This window comes from Dipteris shenzhenensis, chromosome 9 (genome assembly GCF_047967505.1).
Source record: "Dipteris shenzhenensis isolate YYH24624 ecotype China chromosome 9, Dip_SZ_1.0, whole genome shotgun sequence".
Taxonomy (NCBI): Eukaryota; Viridiplantae; Streptophyta; class Polypodiopsida; order Gleicheniales; family Dipteridaceae; genus Dipteris; species Dipteris shenzhenensis.
This window is the reverse complement of record NC_141604.1, coordinates 54,108,810-54,116,895: the sequence shown is the minus strand read 5'-3', so window position 1 is coordinate 54,116,895 and position 8,086 is coordinate 54,108,810.

Genomic DNA, 8,086 nt, shown 5'->3' with positions numbered 1-8,086 from the left:
GGATCCCTTAGGGTTAGGGTTAGGGTAAGGGTTTGTCCCATAACCCTATGGTGCAATTTAAACCATTCTCAACAATGGGCAGTTGTAGCCATTTTACTCTTAAATGTTGAGAAAGCCTATGACAAAGTAGATTGAGGTTTATTCGAGGATACCCTTAGAAGGGGTCACGGATGAGCGATTTTAGATTTTTAGATCAGTTTGTCAGGGATGCCCCCTTCTTGTACTTATTCATGGCTAAGTCTTTTTGAGATCTCAAGTTAACATTATTGGGGTAAGACTTCCCCCGAGGCGAAATGAGGAGATCTCAAGTTGACATTATTGGGCTAAGACTTCCCCTAAGGCAAAATGAGGAGATCTTTGATAATGAGCTTGCTATTATTTTGGGAGCAACCCTCAATCCTCTCACCATCTTTCAAGATAGCCTTGGAGTTATTTTGTTGTGTAGCAGGTGGACATATCAATTGGAATAGATCTAATGGCTTCTAGGTTCATAACAAGGACACCCAAATTGTATGGTGAATTTTGGCTTCACTTGGATCAAGAAGGGTGTCTCTATTATACATTTGGTCTCCCACACTGGCATGGGTATCTCTCCTTTGCAACAATATGCTCATGTGTTGGGCGGTATTAGGAGAAAACACGTTTTTTGGAGTTCAACTAGACTTGACCTTTCATCCTGAATGGTTGCTGTTAGCCAAGTAATGCTGACCATAGCCTAGTTTATTTGTTCTCATCAACACAACTTTAGGGGTGCACGACTCTGCTCAAAAGGCCGATAAGGATTTTTTTATGAAGGAGGCTTGATGGTTTTGTGGATATCAGAGCTAGAATGGCTTGAGAGACATTGATTCTCCCCATACCAAGGGGCCTCAATATCATCATACTATATTTGTAGAGTAGGGCCTTACTTTGTGGTGTAGGACATTGCTTTGCAAGGATATGGTCAGAGAGATTTTGCAAGTATAGGAGCCTTGGAAAGACTTCTTATTAATTGCTTACAGTCCTACTCTCTCTCCTCAGATGGTGATTGGATAGATAGTACCAACTGGGTCTTTACCTCTATGCATCTTAGGGTTCCTTCCTCTTATGGCTATAATCCTAAAGGCTTGGATCAGCTTTAGGATTAATCTTCAAAGAATCCCTCCCCGTTCCTTAGAAGATATTAATAGGTAGCCTATCTTGTGGAATGATAGCATACTTGATGATCACATCAAACCTCTTGGTAGTTCTAGTTTCATGTAGTGGTCTAGATAGGAGAGAATACCTACGTTCTTTTTGGGCTCTTGGAAGGATTTAAAAGACCTTTCTAATCCCAAGCATGAGTTGATAAGGAACCTTGGGGGAAGTGAAAGAAGAAGCAAAAAGATTGATGCAACCCTAACCTTGGACAAGGTTCTCACAAATGGCAAGTCTTGCCATCATTGTATGTGGCTCAAAGCTTTTATGAGGTCAGGTATCCCACTCCAAGTCATAGAATTTCAATGATGTTTAGAAGGGAATGCCTTGGTTTTTTATGTTAGCTTGGGGGGTAGGTTATCCACATATATGGATGAGGATATCCTTGTGAACCTATAAGAATTTTGGGTCATCTATATCAGAGCTTGACTTACGTTGTTACTTAGACCCAAGCCTAGATCACATTCCCTTAGGTCATGGAGGATTTGTCTTTATGGAGGTGTCCTAATATATTATTTGAAATAGGACCCTAGGGAGTGGGAGTGGGAGGGGGAGGGGATTAATGCAAGGAACCATGAGAAGAGCCTCCCTTTGTTTCACTCCACATTAGCAAAGCCATGAACTTTTTATGCAATCTTAGGGCTGGAAGCCCACCAGAGCTCCTTGAGAGTGCTCTCAACGGAAGCAAGAACGGAAGAGGGAGAGAGAGGGATAGAGAGCCACACAAGTTTTGGTGGGTGCAGAACACCCTAATCTTCTTTTTCATTCATTTATATATGTGATTGAGTATTATACATAACCGAGGTAAAGGCACAGTGACCTTTAACCCCCACAACCTCCCACTTAAGGGACAATGTGCCTTTAAGGGAGAACAACTAGTGAGCATACTATCCAATGCCCATCAATACATGACAATACTCAAAGCACTGACTAGGTAGACTCTTCGTCAGCATATTATTTCCTCGTGTCTCTCTATTCATGGAGTGATCGTAGTAAACCTGCAAAGGTATAGGATTGGGTCAAGCCCTATTTGCCCTTACTATCTTTTTGCTACTAAGGAGTCCATTCAGTATAGTTTATGGGATTGTAGACGAGCAAAGTTAATCTAGAAGAGGGTTGCTAGAATTTTGAATACTTTTGTTCCCTCTTAGCAAGTATTTCAACATAGCACATTTGGAGATCTAGATACAGAGGCACATGATGGTTTCAAGGTCCAACATTCTCACACATTGGCTAGTATTTGTATAGATATTGTACACTCTGATGGTTATTTGATTGAGCATGCAAGGGTATTTCTAGGCACCCTCTACCAAGAGGACTATCTTCCTTAGAGAGTGGAGTGGATTCCATTTTTTTATGTTTTGAGCAGATCTATGCCCAAGCTTGGTAGGGAAGGGAACACACCTTGTAGTTGATTCCACCCAATTTTAAATCCTGTTTGATGCACTATAGCCCCTAATTTTAATAAAATGTCTTGCATTGTGGTCTAAAGCATTGAAATTGGTAAAGAATGTAGGATAATGTCAAATGGACTTCCAAATCAATCCAAACAAGTGACTTCCCAAGATTCCTACTAGTTCCTAAGTTTGTTATTTTCAAGTGACTTCCAATAGAGTTCCAAATGGATCCAAACTTGGCTATTTTCATGTGACTTCCCAGGTTTCCAAGCCCTATGCATTAGTACCCTTTCAAGTGACTTCCCAAGTTTCCTACCAATCTCTTGTCTATAGATTTGCCAATCCCTATGGATTAAAATCCCTTCTAGCCACATTATGTGAACCATCACTTTATGACTAAGATATCACAAATGCAAATCCATGAGTTTCAAATGGGACCACTAGATGGTTCATGGTCAGAAGTCCCACCAAGTTTCATCACAGGAATCACTGAAGCCCGAGACCCGTGTCTGGTGCCATTTACAATGGGTTTATAAACAACAATAACATTCACTAAGAAGCAAGTATGCATAGATCCAAGTAGGAACAAACTAGCTAGGATGCTAGTAGCTACCATGTTCTAGAGTTTCATTAAGTTTCGTCCCTATTTGGATCAATCTAGCCCAATATGCCAATGAAGCACCCCTATTTAATGCCTCGATGGGGTGAGAACAACCAACATATTATATAAAGTGGATGTTCATTGGTCTAAGTAGGACAAGTCTTGATAGGATTTTGGGTCTTACCATGGTCTAAATCCCCACTAGTCCAACAGGGTTAGGATTAAAAAGGATGACATCCATAAAAAAGTGGGTGCATAAGTCCAAGTAGTCCCCAATTTCGGTAGGATATTGGACTTCACCATTTCCTAGAGTCCCATCGAGTTTCATTGAGCTTGGGTCACTATAGCCCAACATGCCAATGACACACCTTGTAGCTTAGCATGCTAATGATACACTTGTGTTTAGTGCTAAGTGGGGTCATGATTAAAGAATGATGACATCCAATCAAAAGTGGGTGTGCATTAGTACAAAAAAGAACAAACTTGGTAGAACATGAGATCCTATGAGTTTCTTCCCAATTAGGTCACTCTAGTTGAATGTGCAAAAGAAACACCCATGTTTAGCACATAGGAGGGGTGCAAAAGAAACACCCATTTGAGCCTCGTCAATTAGTTCCATTGCCTCTACCCTCTATTTCATGTGGCCCTTGCTCTAGCTGACTAGTTGGTTAGCCAACTATCCTAATATCTATGGCCATATATAGGGTCCTTTCCTAGACAAAGGCGGCTACTCTTGCACAACATCCTATGGGTCTCAAGTTTTTCATGCAAGTTTAGTAACTTTCACATATATTTAATTACTTGTTCCATTTTTCTAACTTATCTCTAAGTTTGGGTTTCTCTACATTGAAATGTTTATTGCCTATCACCATTGCTAAGCATCCTTTAGCAAAAATTTTACCAACATTTTTGAACTAGTCACCAAAGCCCATGTGGTTGAAGACCTTAAAACAAAATCCCATTTGATTTGATCAAAGCCCTAGTCAAACTTTAAGCCTATAACTATACCCTCCTATGCCCTATGCTGATACATAATCAACTACCAAATCTAGCTTTAATATGTTTTTTAAATTGTCCAAGCCGTGCCCCAGTAACCTACATATGTAATGGTCTGGGATATACATTTACAGGAGGCCTTGGGCCATGGGAATTCATTGATTAATACCTTGATTATGGATCTTATCCATAGGCATTGCAAGCTAGCAATTGATTTTGATGGCTCCTTTGTGGAGGGCATGTCCATAGTATTGGTCATGTATGTCTACCAAACTAGGGTTAAGCCATAGACCTTACCTATGACCTTTTTGTGCTTGGGGGTGAGCTAGGACTCCTCGTAGGCGAGCTAGAAGTGCTCTAAGATTGAACGGTGTGTTCAAGATGGTGTTTCATATAGTTCCTAATCACGAGTGGGAGTATAGGAGTAAGGTGTCATGACATAGAATATTTTGATCAATTACATGCCTAATTTGTCTTGGAAACCTATTAATGAGTCAATATAACCTAATCATCTTATTAGGGATGACTTACAATGGTATGTGGCATCATAAGGATTGGTTAGGAGAAGTAATGTAATGCTAGACTAACTTTGGAGTGAAGTCAAGATTCATGATATTGTGGAATATAAATTTGATCTATGTATAAGAGAGGATTTTTAGCTCAAAAAGAAGGATTCCCTACTCCATTTATGAGGACATAAACATTAGAGGGGGGGATTATGTTACATCCCTAACTAACCATGGGTTTCTAGTAGTTGAGCCATACGCTTAGAGATGATCCTGGAGGAAAGGCTAGGATGGAGGATCCTAAGATGAGAGAGAGAGAGAGAGAGAGAGAGAGAGAGAGAGAGAGAGAGAGAGAGAGAGAGAGAGAGAGAGAGAGAGAGAGACTCAAATGTATTGCTCAAAATTATTGAGATTATCAGAGATAGGATTTAGTGTCATCTATGATCCCAATGCCGTGGGTTGCTCTCCAGTGCGATGCAAAGATGTCACGTATCTCCCTCTATCAAGTCATCTGAACATTATAGTGGGATCCATGGTCTTTGTGATCTAACACTACAAGTGGGAGCCATGGTCTTTGTGATCTCTATATCCAATGAAGCATGTCAAGAGTGATATCTCGACTCTAGTGGGTCCCTTTGAGTAAGGTTGAGATGGGCTTGACCTCCATCATGTGTGCTCTGCTTGTCCACTACATCATGTGCATCTTTGTGTCTTTGGATCTATAGCTTTGCATCATCTCTTCCCATTGCTCTACTTTGCACTCATTCTAGTGTGTCCTAAGTTGACTTGAATGCATATAAATTTGTGACATGTCTATGTGCTCAATGTATATCTCTTAGTATCACCACCTACTATTTGATTTGTCTCAATAGGGTCTCTCCATGTTGTTGCATCTCAATCAATTAGAGACCGATACAAACCTACTCATTAAAGTGGCCTAAAACCATACGCCTCTTAATAGAGTCATTGGTATCATCAACAAATCTCATAATAGATCGAGCAAGTACATAGGAAATGCTATCTATCTCCCCCACCTCTAATGTACATATATGTAGATCTAACACTCTCTAGGTTGCCTAAATCTCTCTTGCCTCGATCCTTGGCTAATGTCATGAGACCCACATCCTATCCAATGGCAATCCTTAGTGCGTGTGAGACTCATCTATCCTCTAGGTATTGGGGTCTAATAATCATCCAATCCTTTGTTACTCTCAAAAAGTGATTGAAATAAAATTGGATCTTGGTGGGAAACATGGTCTCCACCCTAAATCTGTGATGTATAGGATAGGTCCAAGCAAATGATGAAATTGATTTTATCTCATAAAATCAGAGAGGATGGGGCATTCAAGCTGTACTAGAAGGGGGGAAGTCAATCCAACTAAATATCTTGACTAGCAAACAATGTAGATATACATGCATACCAAGACATGCTAATCCCTCTCTCTGCTAGTTACTTGAATGACACTAGTGCTAGCCTTGCTAGTCTCGAGCTAGATTGCTTGTGAGGTGTTGAAAATCAAAACCTTGGTCTTGCCAAGGTTGGTTACCTTGATTGACACTCCAAAAACCTCTAGGGCCTCTTGATGTCTTTGTACACCTACTACTAAAGAAGATATGAAGACCATGTTGTCTACATATAATAGTCTCTATATAGAGGTGACGTAGGTTGTGTGCCACCTATAAAGACTTGTATATATGTAGTCATTCTAGCCTTTTGGGATTATTACATACAACGTACCTAATATAACATCTGTGTATATGTATGTGTATGTTCATGTGCATGTGTATATGTGTGGCCTTTATTTATAAAAATCTATGTAAAGCTTGTCCAAGCTTCCTAAAGAAAGGCTATCTAGTGAAAGGCAATAAATTTCACAGAATTCACATCCTGTGTTCAAGTAGATACTTAACCAAAAATAAAAGATAATATCAAGATTGTATGTGAAAAAAGTAGCACATCAGTAAAACAAAGTGTATGTAAACTTAGTTTCAAATCAATTAAAGAACAAGATGATGCTAGAATCAATCAAACCTCCAAGCAATTTCAATCGAACTTCAAGGTAATTTTTCCCTCTCAATAAAAACACTTCTATCAATTAGGAGAAAAAGAGAAACCATATGGCAAGAGTACCTCGTGCATACCATGAGAAAATATAATATTTACTTGGGTCATAAAATTTTTGATAAAAAAGACCCACTAAAGCTCAAGCTTTAGGCTAAAAATGCCACCTCCAACCTATGGTATACTTTGAGGAAAAAGAGAAGTCTCTTCACTCCCAAAGCAATATAGTCCTCCTTGCAAATGTCACTGGATGCTCATCAAAACGGCCATCAAAATGTTTAAAGTGTCTTTTTAATTAGTAGACAAAGTGTGAGATAGCTAGAGTTGATAGCCATCAAGTGCTTCTATCCATCTAGATATCCATGTATGCCATGCTAAAATTCTCACTGAGATCTCCAAAAAATTATTCATAAAGTTATATGAGGGTTTGTAAGGAAAGGGGTAACATCCTTTAGAGAGCAAGACTCAACTAAGTATCATTGAGCCAAAAGGGCCCAAGAGGAACTATACATGTTAGAAAAAGCCTCATGCCATGAAAGAGATAGCCAAGCCACCAATCCCCAAGTCATGGAGAAGGGGTAGGGAACAAATATACTCAAAACTCTAATAATCCTCTTCTATATTAAATTCACATGCTTGCAACCCCATAAATAATGATGAATGGACTCGTCAATAGAAAGGTAGTGAGAGCAAGTAGGGTTGACCCAAACCTAGACCTCCACACATTCACTACAATTCCTCCACCATGAATAGAAATGCCAAAAGAAAATAGTGTTTTTTTCATTTGTAAGGGACTTTCAAAAAGGATTCCTACAACAATATACAAATCTAAAAATTATCCCAATGAGGAGCCCTAGTGGGCATCCAGCCCATAAGGTTGAACAAAAAACTCTTCGCATTCCTAATCATGTAGCAAAAGAAATGAAGGCTCTTATCATGGCTCCTTGCATCAATCCACGTGCACTTCCTAGGGTCCCAACAATATTTTATGGGGACACGTCCATAAAGACAAATACTTGAAGAACCCAAGGGAATGTGATTTGGGCTTGGGAGTAGGTACCAACCTAAAGTCAAGAAGCACTGCTCGTCATGGCCCAAAACTTTGATAGGCTCAAAATGATGTCCACAAGGATATCCTCATCCATGGACCTAGATAACCTTACCCTAGAGTAGGCATAAATAACCAAGCCATCCCCTTTTGAACTTCATCAAATCCCTATGACTTGAAGTGGGACATCTTACCTTGTAAAAGCCTCAGGCCATATAAAGCGATGGAATGGCCTATCATTTGTGAGAACCCAATCCAAAGATAGGGATGCATCAATTTGCTCAAATCTTCTTTCACTTC